General features: G+C 42.6%; 1 pseudogene; it reads right to left on the minus strand.

The window, feature by feature from the left end:
* Positions 1-4294: 4294 nt before the first annotated feature.
* On the minus strand, positions 4295-6193 carry LOC102770492 (annotated as a pseudogene).
* Between the last annotated feature and the right edge of the window lie 6653 nt (positions 6194-12846).

The raw sequence follows: 12846 nt of genomic DNA on the forward strand, positions 1-12846 counted from the left end.
CCTTATTTACTGTATACTAGGAGCCCAGCGCACGATTCGCAATCTCGTGGCACCGCCCACTCCCTCTCCAGCCCTTGAAGCAGCCACGCTGCTGATCAGGCCCTTCCCGCAGAGCAGGTGCACGGAGGCCCCTGCCACCCGCCCCCAGACGCTGCTCATGAAACCTCCTCCTGTACGGTTGACCCATTATGGCATCCTGGTTAATTAGCGTATTTCTCTATTATATATATAGATAGATAGTGTTCATAGGTAGCAGCCATAGCAGTACATGCTTCCACCAGATTCTCAGGCCACAGTATGAGGATAGATTGTGTTCTTATAGTAGTTTTCTATTCCTCACCTCTCAGGATATCTGTTAAGTGGAAAATGCTGGAACTGTATATGCCCTGTATTTTCTGCTTTACTATTTCTCCCATCATAGTTCATAAGATTGTTCTCTAACTTCTATATCCTTTCAAATCCCACATGGACTTACAGTTCTCTCAACAGAGTTATACAATGTTTGACCTACAGAGCATACATATTTATGTGCATTTCTTATACTATAGAAATTAATAATAAATAATAAGCAATACATAAAAATAAAAAAAACATTGTTATAAGTTTGCATTACTGTGCAAAGCATTTGTTTTTACTGTTTTATTTCTTTAAAAAATGATTTTAGAGAAAGAGGAAGGGAGAGGGAGAGGAAGGGAGAGAGAGAGAGAGAGAAACATCAATGAGAGAGAGAAACATTGATTGGTTGTCTCCCAGTTGCACCCCAACCCCAGATTGAACCCACAACCTGGGTATGTGCCCTGACCAGGAATTGAACCCACAACCTTTCAGTACATGAGATGATGCTCCAACTGAGCCACACTGGCCAGGGTTGTGCAAGGCATTTTGTATGGGTTATGTCATGGGCTGTGCAAATTCATCACCAAGCTTCTAGTTCTAGAAGTGGGACTAGGAGAAGGTTCCTTTCTGTCTAAATGACTAGGCCAAGATCACAAACACACATGCCATGGGTAGAACAAAATCCACATCTAATGTCAGCTCCTGTCCTCCTAAGACAAAGAGAGAAGAGGTAGAGAAGAGGAGAGTCACCAGCACAGGAGGGTGTAGGAGTGCAGGTCCACCCTTCTAGGTGCACACCCCAGAAGTTACTGCAGTTTGGCAGCCAATAGGCCCATGAAGAAAATGGTCCTTCCTTCCTCCTCTCTGGGAGGAGGGGAGATAGCACTTCTGTCCCTGAATCTACAGATACAAGAGCAGCAGTAAGGATGAGTGTCTTCAGCTACCCTGAAGAGATGGTATCTTTCCTATGGACCAACTGGTTTAAAAACACCGATGGAGAGCAGTCAGGAATTTAGGCCCAGGATGCCCAGCTTCCAATGAACCACCAATCTTTCTGAAAAGAGCAGCATAAAGCAGGTCACATTTCAGTGATAGAATTAATCCTTTTAATTAATTACCACTTCAGGATACCACTGAGATGCACATGTGACTTTAGGTCTAAAATGTCCAGACTTTAGCTAATCTATACTAATAAAAGCCTAGGTGGCCCTCGTGCATGACGTCATCACAAGATGGCTGCCACAAGATGGCCACCACAAGATGGCTGCATGCACAGCGGAGGTGGGGCCCAGTGGCTCTGCACAGCATGGAGGAGGCCGGTCCCAGTGTCTCCGCTGCCTTGCACAGAGGAGACGGGTCCCGGCGGAGGAAGCAGGTCATGGTAGGGGAGGGCAGTTGGGGGCAATCAGGCCGGCAGTGGAGGGCAGTTGGGGGTGATCATACTGGCAGGGGAAGGAGTTGGGGGCGATTGGGCTGGCAGGGAAGCAGTTAGGGGGTGACCAGGCTGGCAGGCAGAAGTGGTTAGGGGCAATCAAGCAGGCAGGCAGGTGAACAGTTAGGAGCCAGTGGTTCCGGATTGTGAGAGGGATGTCCGACTGCCAGTTTAGGCCTGATCCCGGCAGTCGGCCATCTCCCCAAGGGGTCCCAGATTGGAAAGGGTGTAGGCCAGGCTGAGGGACACCCCCGCAACCCCCATGCATGAATTTCATGCACGGGGTCTCTAGTTTAGGGAATAATCAGGTCAGGTGATAAAGAAAGGCTTATTTTAGTGAGCCACAGCCCTAAGTGATTATCTCAGGAACCGCCCCCCTCCACCCTCACAATATAACATGACAACCTCCAATTTCCTCATGACTGTCATGGCCTAATGGGATAATCTGGGTGAAAATGATCATAAAACTAGTCTTCCAATGAATTAATGACTCATTAACTTGGTCATAAACCTTGAGGTCCTTTCCTTTTCATGAGGTTGTCTTCTAACCCTATCTTCTGTCAGTTCTCACACAGCTCCTTCTTGGGTCCTGCCAGGAATGTTTGCACACAACTTAAGGAATCTATATTTCCTTCGATACCTGCCAAATCCTTTTATCACATTCTCTGATATCCAGGGGCTGCAGCAGTGACTGATACTTTGTGTGGCTAATCCCTGTGTCGGTGGCTGAGTGAACCACTAGGTTCAACACCTTGGCCCTCCTCCTCTTTGCCCTCTAGGTGACAGTGGAATGACTTGCTGTCTTAGCAAATCATAGCACTGGGTTTGGTCCTATTTTGAAGATTGTATTTCCAGCTCTAACTTCCTATATACAGTACTTTCATACAGTATTATACATTGTCCACATGTCTAGCTTGTCATATGGTTAATACTTTAGAGTAAATATTGAATATTCAAAACCTTTTCTTTAACTTTCTACATTACTTTTTTCCTAAGTTTCTTATTTTTTTTTTAAATGACACCATTTCTCTCTCAGACACAGAACTGAAATAGAGTTATTACTACATCCAGTGTAGTAAAGTGTCTAAGCCTGCAGACTCTGCCAGTTACTCAGAGGAACTAATATAGCAACATGCTGTGTGTATATATTGTACTAGAAGTATTTGTGGGGATCTGTTTCCCATTCTAAATTGTGAATGCCATAAGGACAATGATTATGTCTTATTAATATTTATGCATCCTACAGTATACACATGACACACGTAGACATGATAAAAGCTCAGTACTAAATGAATGAATAGCTGGATAAAATGTAGACAAATAGAAGAATCCAAAATTTGAAATGGAAACCAAAATTTCCATTTACTCCTCTGTGTATTGGATCCTCTCTCCAAATTACCAGGAATGCTACATTCAATGAAATCTTGCCTAACAAATGATTCTGAAATAGTGCTCATATTTAGACAAAGTATGTTCTTTTTAAAAAAATATATATTTTTATTGATTTCAAAGAGAAGGAGTGAGGGGGAGAGAGATAGAAACATCAATGATGAGAGAACCATTGATAGGCTGCCTCCTGGATGCCCCATACTGGGGATTAAGCCTGCAACCCAGGCATATGCCCTGACCAGAAATCAAACCATAATCGCCTGGTTTATAGGTCTACGCTCAACCACTGAGCCACGCCAGGCTAGACATGGTATGTTTAAACGATTTCATTGTCAAGCTTAACTTTGGAAACTGGACAACATCGTCAATGGTAATAATAACAAGAAGACGATTTCACAAAGGAAATCGTTAATTTTATTGACATAAATTATTAGCATTGATAAGAAAAAATTCAATATCATCAAGCATATAGGTGTTTTGTTTTTTCAACAGGAGGAAAGTATGTATTTTACCAGCGATGCTGAGCCAACATTTCCAAATTCAATTTGCAGGTAGCCTGAGCTCACGCAGCGGAGGTGTCAGGTTTCACTTTCTTCACCTGTCTCTTCAGCAGCCCAGTCTGATGCATCAGTCCTGGTTGTTGAGGGGGAGGCTTCACTCTGCTCATTTTGTCGAAAAGCTCCTCTTCATCAGCCGAATCCTTGCTGTGTGGCTTCTGCTCCATGTTTTCTTGCGTGTGATGACACTGAGTGGTCCATACATATCCCCCACCCAGAGCAGCCGCCTTCTCCAGAAACCGCCCTCCTCCACCTCGGGTTCCGGTGAGCATCTCTTATGCCGGAGAATTGGACAAAAGACCCTTGAGCTTCCCTGTCTACCATCCTTTGAAGGCGTTCTTTGACAAATTGCAATGAGACAGAAATTTACAATAAAAAATCGCCGCTACTACAATCACAGGTACTAGGCACTGCAGTGATGAGTTTGCTGTTATACTAATATCCTGGCACATCTTTCATGAGCTGATTTGACTCCTCCTCTTGTTCACCCTGGGCTCCCGTCCTCTCATTTTCTCATTGACCTGTATCCCACTCTGCGCTGGAAACCTTTCCTTCTTTTGCTGCGCGCTGAGGGGCTTCATCAGGGGCCACGAGGAGTGTTCGTCAGACAGTCAGTGTCACAATGCAGTGTGATTGTCCTGCTGGCAGTCTCAGTGTTATTTTTAAATTGGCAGAAGCAGCAGGTCGAATGGCTAGGGAAGATCCGTTTTTCCCATTCAAGGGCCATCATGAGGATTCTGGAGGCTGAGTTATGGTAACTTCCAGGTCAACTGTTGCAAGTGACACTTGCGTTGTTCCCATGTCTAAATATTTTAATGCTGGCAAATTAGAAAGGTATGGATCTGCAACAGTTGTCGGAAGATAACGATTGAGAATTAACTTGTGTAAAAACTTCCTTCCATGCCAGGCCCGAAACATCCCAAAGCTCAGTTTTGTGATTAAATTGCAACCAAGATTTAAATACTGGAGGGATGGCTGACCTTCAGATGAATCCTTATGTAATTCTCTCAAATGATTCTCACTGAAATTAGTTTTTCAACCAAATGGTATGACTTCAGTGTATCTTCATCAATGTAAGAAATAGAATTTCCTTGGAAATTTAAGATGGTGCAGGTGCCACTGTAGGCGATGGGCTCTGGCACAGGCACTCTGTGGCACCTCTGCTTTGGGGCGAGCCAAACACACGATAGCATCTCATTATTGTAGGTCCAGAACTTACATATGTTCATGGTATCACTCTGTTCAGACGATGGAGGAAAAGTCTCAGGTGACTCTGGTTGCTGAGTTATGGTAATTTCCGGGCCCAAAGGTTAAACTGTGGCTTCAGACAAGGTTGGCTGCTGAGACAGAACAGGCTCTGAAAGTGGAACTGTCACCTCAGGGTGCGTTGCAGGAGCAGTAGTCTGCTGCAGGGCGGTAGCATCAGTCCGTGGTGCAGGTTTGGGAGTGATGTCTAGCTCCAGTCCAACGGTTGAACTGGGACTTGGCTCAAGGCTGACTTCTGTGCCTGAACAGTCTCTAAGTGGAAGTGTCACCTCAGGTGCTTAGGAGGAGCTTTTGTCTCCAAATTCGTTTTGGGGGTGATGGTTATGTTCAGGTCACTCGGGGTACTTGGGAGGCATTTTAGTCTGCTTCAGGTCTGTCCCATGAGCCTCCCAAGTGGGCTGAGCTGGCATCTACCGCTCAGATGGAGGTATCACTTCTTCTTTGGACTTTGGAGCATGAACTAAGACCACCTGCTCCATGGCACATGCTTCAATCTTCTTAGTGTTCCCTGAAGTTATCCAAACTGCCAGATCTACACCTTTCCCATGGATATTAGGCAGCTCTGGGTGCTGAGCTTCCTCTGAACTTAGAGGTGAGATTGTCACCTGCTGATGTACTGAGGGTTGAGCTACAACATCCATAGAGTATTTTCAAGGCCGAACCAGACCATTTGGCTAGACTCAAGAAGGCTGTGCACTGGCAAGAGGCCTGGGAGGCAGAGCTGAGCTCTTCTGCTGGATTGAAGATTCAACATATTCAGGGTCGGGTGGAGGTTGAGCTGGGACTCCTTGTGGACCAACAACATTTTCAACAGCTCGGAGGACACTAGACTGAGTTGAGTCCTCTTGTTCAGGTGGAACCTGAGCTTAAGTCTCCTGGGGATTTAGAGAAGGTTCCATTTTCTCAGGGGACTCTGTATGGAGCTGAGGTTCCCTGTGGGAATGATGGAAGTTCAGCCTCTTCAGAATTATATGGAGGGTTTTGCTGATACCAGGACCAGGGCTCAGTGACCCCCAAGGGAATGCTGGTCAGCAGGATGGGGTCCAGGGCCAACTCCAGAGGCTGAGCTGCCTGGACCTGTGGCCACATCAGCTGCCACGTGAACAGCAATCGTGGGGCCCAGAGGGCGACCCAGGCAGGTGGGGTGCCAGTACCACGTGCTGAGTGGGAGCAGAACAATTGGCTGCCGTGTCACAATTGGCAGCGTTGTCATGCATCTGCCCCTTAGCAACCAAGCACCCCTCCCCCGCCTCAGTTTCCAACCTTTATTTAGGCAACCTGTATTAGTCTTGGGCTGAGAGTGACTGCACAAGAGCAAAACCCCCCCCCCAGAATCCCTGGGGACCAAGGGGTCCCTTTCCCCTGCAGAAAAGACAACTACCTCTTGCTGAGTCTCCCCTCCCCCCCTCACAGTGAGGCAGAATTGGGCTTCGCACCTGGGTGGCCTGGACTGCAGCAGCCCAGGGGTGGTGGGATGGGGGGGATCCCGAGGAAACCACAGGGCCTAGCAGCCCAGGAAATTTAGAAGTGCGGGTCCCATTCTGGCAACGTGAACTGCTCCTCAAAGCTGAAGCTGAGAGACAGTCTTCCTCCCCGTGGCCATGCTGCTTCTGATACCCGACACTAAATGTGTCCGACGCCGCCTGTCACTTCTTGAGCCAAAATAAGCAGAGACAGAGTTGAATCATATATGAGTGTTTATTCCAGTGATGCCGGCAGTATGGGGAGAGCAGTAGGTCATCCTGAGGATTCTGCGCTGCCAGCCTGCCGATTATATACAGGCGAGGGAGAAAACTGCATGCAGCTGTGAGCTGCAAGTGTAATAGGGGAACGGGGGTAGGGTCTACACAGCCTGGGCTTCAGGAACTGGAAGTCTGATAACAAGGTGGCTAATCTTTGACGTTACAATCAGCTCAGCTGGTTCCTGGGAGCTGAGAATGGTCAGTGTCCCTGAGGCAAACTCCCGGAGAGGGTCAGGGTCCAGGCACAGCAACTAAGTCAAAGCGTGTCCTGTTTTTGGTCTGTTTTTAAAATGCATTTATTTCCTGAGTAACGGACTTTGTAAATAGAATTTGCATTCAACAATGGGTTAGACTTGGGATGAAGAAGAAATATAACAGGAGTAGAGATTCTCATGTAGAAATTCTAATTTCTTCAATCTTTCTGTTAATTCTGTGCTGGGCTATTGTCACGGACTTGTGTTTACCCTAGCCCTTAGTTCAGCAGTTCTCAACCTGTGGGTCACGACCCCTTTGGGGGTCGAATGACCCTTTCACAGGGGTCGCCTAAGACCATCGGAAAACACATATATAATTACATATTGTTTTTGTGATTAATCACTATGCTTTAATTATGTTCAATAACAATGAAATTGGAGGTCACCACAACATGAGGAACTGTATTAAGGATCGCGGCATTAGGAAGGTTGAGAGCCACTGCCTTAGTTTATCATTTATGATAAAAAGTCTCACTCTTATTTTATTGTATTATTACCAAATTAAAAAATGTACCTAGAAAGTATCAAGCATTGCTATTAGCTCACTATTATATCTTTGTACTTTAATAAATTGTGTGGGATTCATTATGATTTTAAAATTGTCCTATTTGGACTCAACAAATATTTTATCTCAAAGTATTCCAACGGTGATGAGCTATTCACTGTTTGAAAAAAAATAATTTTGTTTTAAAAGATACTGTGCAGCTTTTTATGTTTTTTAAGCTGAATTACAGCATATGTTTCCAACATTTTCTCCATATACTGATCAAACCAGGTAATGAATCTGAAGTGTATCCTGTTATAGAGTACAAATCTTTGTTGCAAATTCTTTTAATCTGTAAGTGCTTCAGAATTTTCAGGCAGAATTTTAAACAAAGCTTCCACATTGCAAAATTAGGGAAATTTCATTCAAAAGATCCTCATTGGAGATATAGGAGTGTTGATATATGCTGGAGTATGGGTGTTAAACTCAGATCTGATGCAGTATGAAGACACACTGGAGTTCTTGTTAACACACACACACACACACACACACACTTCCTGTATGTAATCTCTATTTTCTGAATTCCTGAATCATCATCTCTTAGTGAGGGTCTCGGAACTTGAGCATGGAATTTGCATGCTCTTCATTTGGCTGCCCCTAATAGTGACATCTTACATAGCTGTAGAACAATATCAAAACCAGGAATGGGCATTGTTACATTACTGCTAACTAGGCTAAATACTGTATTCAGTTTTCAACATTGGGAAACCTGTATTTATTTGGCTGTGTATCCATGCACACATGTGGCTCTACACACTTTTGGAATTTTGCATTTTTGATAAGCCCTCCAGGTGTCTTATAATCAGACAAGGTGTCTATACGCTGATGTAATCTAATCATTCACAAACAGAATTCGGAGAGTTACCTGGTGGCTTTTTAAAAACTACAATGCCCAGGTTCTCCTTTAGGAGGTCTGGGATTGGGCCCAGGGGTTTACATTTTAACAAACACCTAGTTGATTTGGATACTGCTGCTCTAAAAACCAGACTTTGAGAAACCCAGTGGTCATGTTTAGCAGGTGAAACTAGGCTTCTGTGGAGAGGCATTCATGAAGAGGAAGCATGCTGTTACAGCAATGGGGACATGTTAGTTATTTAAGGGAACATGTGTACTGGGACCAGCTTTTTTTATAATTATGGTACCTGTGTCAAGTGGTGCCGTTTGGTTCATTCACCACTCTGGTACTCAACTTCCTCATTTGTAGATAAAGTGAATGGATTATATCATCTTGTATGTCCCTTGAAGCTCTAAAATAATTTCACTTCATGCTTGTCATTTTCTCACTCTCTAGATTTGACAAAATTGTCATCTATTTTTTTGCAGGGCATGATGTAAGACAGACATTTCATGAAAGTTAGATTGATGTGAAGGGGTCAAGTTGATTTCATAAATCTAAGGACATTATTGATTATATAAATGTCATTGTTATATTTTCATCTTGAACAGTGGAGGTTCTTCCATAATAGAAAAAATAAATTAATGCCCCATTTTATAACATACATATTCCACAAACATCTAATAAAAATGAATTGCTTTGAGTAGGCTTTTCCATTCAAATTTAGTACCTGTGAATTTTCAGTTTTAGTTAATATTAAATTTTGGTAAATATTCTTTCCCCCCCTTCAGTTTAATGTAAATTCTTCAAGTAAATTATCTATCTTCCCATTTACTTTGTTCCATTTCTGACCTAATTGTTATGAACCACATTTTGTAAGCTCTCAACTGAAATCTCAATTATCCAAGCTAGTCAAGCAATTTAGGATGAGTTTGCTGAAAGCAGTTTTCTACAAGGATAGAATTAGACCAACAGCTGGAACCACTTCTGCCACCCAGAAATATAATAGTTTATTTATTATTGCTTCTCTTTATTGTGTTCATTCACAGCTGAAGTCATTTGGCACAATTTAAGATATTTGGAAATGAAGACCAGTCTCTGTCTCTATAACTTTTGACAAGAACAATCATGAAGAAACAGAGTATACACACAAAAGCACAAAGTACAACTCCCTTAATCCTAGTGAAAGTAGAGATGGCAGCTGGCAATCGGAACCTCATAGTTGAGTATCATATTCTCCCCAGATTTGATGACTTGGCCCTTTTAAGTATTCCTTATCTCAACTTTGATTTCTTAGAAAAACATTTTGTCTAGATTTCTGGCCTGTCACTAGGGAAAAGTTGCTGTAGGCATGCATGACTAAAAAGATTGCATTGCCAGTTTCCAGTGGCTGGGTTTAGTCATACAATCTTGCACTTAAATACTTGGAATTTAATTTTCTATTGATGTAATTCTTTCAACAAGATAATACCTCTTTGATTGTCATATAGTTCCATATTGTATTTGCTTATTATAGTGCTAGAGGCCCGGTGCATGAAAATTCATGCACTGGAGGAGGGGTCCCTCAGCCCGGCCTTCCCCCTCTCACAGTCTGGGAGCCCTCAGGGGCAGGAGGTGACCCGGTGAACAGGGGAAGGCGCCACCCCATCAGACCTCTGCTGCTGCCACTGCCGATAGTGCAAGCCTCAGCCAGCCCTGGTTACCTGAGCCTTGGGTGACCCTGGACAGCAGGACAGTCACCATCTGAAGCTTACCTGCACCTTGGGCCGGCCATGGGCAGCTGTGCAGCCACCATCTGAGGCTGGCCTGTGCCTCGGGCTGGGCCTGGGCAGCTGGGGGGCTGATGGGACTGGGGGACTCCAGAGGCAGGTGTGCAGAGCGGCCGGGCCCATCTGGGGGTGAACCCAGCCTTGCCCATGCCTGCAGCCCCTGCAGGGCTGAGGGGACTAGGTGTCACCATCTTGTGGCTGTGGGTGCTGCCATCTTTGAGGGTGGGGCAGTCAATTAGCATATTCCCTCCTCATTGGCTGTGGGCACTACCATCTTTGTAATGGCATGAGGGTCAATTAGCATATTCTTTATTAGATAGGATGGTAGTTTTAAGTACTACAAGTAGGAGGCAAACTAAGTGGGATAGGAATTAAAGGCTCGGTCAGATTAGTGAGGATTTTCATACTTTAGTAATACAGTTAGATTGTTTTGTTATAGTTTGCATTCCTTTCTGGGATCTGCCCCTCCCCCCCCCAAAAAAAAACAACAAAAAAAATCCCAAAAACAAAAACAAACTCCTAAATGACTTTTAAACATTTTGTGTACATTAAGGTGCTTATTCTTTTGTGTTTAGTTTCTTTCTCTCTTGCCCTGTATTCCAATGTCTGCAAATGAAGTTTTGTTGGAACACAGCCATGCTCATTTGATTATACTGCCTATGGCTGCTTTCATACTGTAACAACAGGACTGAGTAGTTATAACAAGGATGTATGTTGCACTCTTATTGCTTTTCATTGCAGCTTGTAGTACTACAAATTACCACAACCCAGTTACAAGTTAACAGCATTCTGAATGCTATACCTATTACTGTGCCATAACATTTATTTATTCATTTATTTTATTACCAGCGCTTACCAACCATGTTAAAATAAGAAAAGAAGAGAAAAGTTGATTTAGCATGTTATACCTTTAAGGAGAAGTGGAGGGTGATTAATTTTGTTATTAGCTTAGATGGCAAAGCATTGTGTTTATTGTGCAGTGACACCATAACTATGCTGAAATGGTACTATATTCATCAACATGATTAGATTAAACACTTATTAATAATGGTCCCACTCACAGAAAAGCAACGTTCAGAAAAATTAGAAATTAAAAATGGAATATATCACCAAAGCAAAATTTCTTCAAAAATGTTAAAATATTGAAATAAGGCTGAAATAAAAATAAATTTCTGAGCAGCTCATTTGTTCACCAAGCAAGGAAAGCCATTTACCAATGTTGAGTTAATTTAATTGTGTTTGATTGCAGCAGATGAAGAAATGTGTCCAGAGAAAACAAACTTGATTAAGACTATTAGCCTTTTAGTGAGAACAGTTGCTTAAAGAGCTAAGGACATTGAGAACAACAGATGGAGTAAAATACTTTCCATATTCCTCCTGCTAAGTACAGCTAAAACTCTTTGGATATTATATATTAAAAACCATAAGATGATCTGAAAAGTAGAGAGAAGGTGGCAGAGCTTAGGACCCAGGGAATGATATAGTGGTGAATCCATGATCCCATAACCTTTTTTTTCTTTTTTTTTTTTTTTTACTCATCTTTACAATATGGGGCTTGGTAATAATGCCAATGGGGACAGATAAAAATTCTCAAAGAAAAGCCTGCTCTCTAGCCAAAAGGGACTACTTAGGAAGACAGAAAAGTTTAGATCATCACTGTTCTACTCTAGCCAAACACCCCAGAAAACACTGGCCAACCCTCACCCCACCATCAATTAAAAGACAGAGCTTGGCAGGGTGGATTTTAAAACAAAAGCAAAAAGAATCATGACCCAACTATATATAAACCGTTTACAGGAAACACCATTCAAATACAATGATATGGGTAGGTGTGAAAGTGATAGGGTGAAATGAGACATACTATGCAAACCTTACTCAAAAGAAAGCAAGGAGTGGCCATATTAATACCAGATTAAGTAGACTTCAGGACAAAGAGAGCGATAGTTCCCCAAGAAGACATAGTAATCCTACATCTGTATGCACCAAAATGCTGAGCTGCAAAACATGTGAAGCAAAAACTGATAGAACTGAAAGCAAAAACTGATAGAACTGAAAGAAGAAAGACAAGTCCATTATTATAGCTTCAGACTTCAATACTCATCTCAACAACTGATAAAACAACTGACAGAAAGTCGTCAAGAATGGAAGAACTGAACAAGACCATCAACCACAGTATCTAATAATATTAAAAAATACCCTCTACCCAGCAACAGCAGAATATATGTTATTTTCATGTATCCATGGAACGTATACCAAGATAAATATTATCCTGGGCCATAAAACAAACCTCAAGAGATTTAAAGAATTGAATTCACATAGTGTGTGTCTTCTAACCATAATGGAATACAACTAGAAATTAAGCACAAAAAGAGATCAGGAAAACCTCTAAACATTTGGAAACTAAACAGGAGACTTCGAAATAATTTATTGGTCAAGGAGGAAGTCCTGAGACAAATAGCAAATACTTGAATGTAGTCAAAATTAAAGCAAGACATCAGAAATTGTGGGACACTGTTAAAGCAGTACTGAGATGAAAATTCATAGCACTAAATTATTTACATAGAAAAGAGGGAAAGTTTTAAGTACAGTCTAAGCTCTACTTTAAGAATCTAGAAAATGAAGAGTAAAATAAGCCTATAGTCAAGGGGGTCTGGGTGGGGGAAAGAGCAGAGATGAATGAAATTGAAAACAGATACACAATAGAAAAAGTTAACAAACAAAG

The sequence above is a fragment of the Myotis davidii genome, unplaced genomic scaffold, assembly GCF_000327345.1.
Source record: "Myotis davidii unplaced genomic scaffold, ASM32734v1 scaffold1, whole genome shotgun sequence".
Lineage (NCBI taxonomy): Eukaryota > Metazoa > Chordata > Mammalia > Chiroptera > Vespertilionidae > Myotis > Myotis davidii.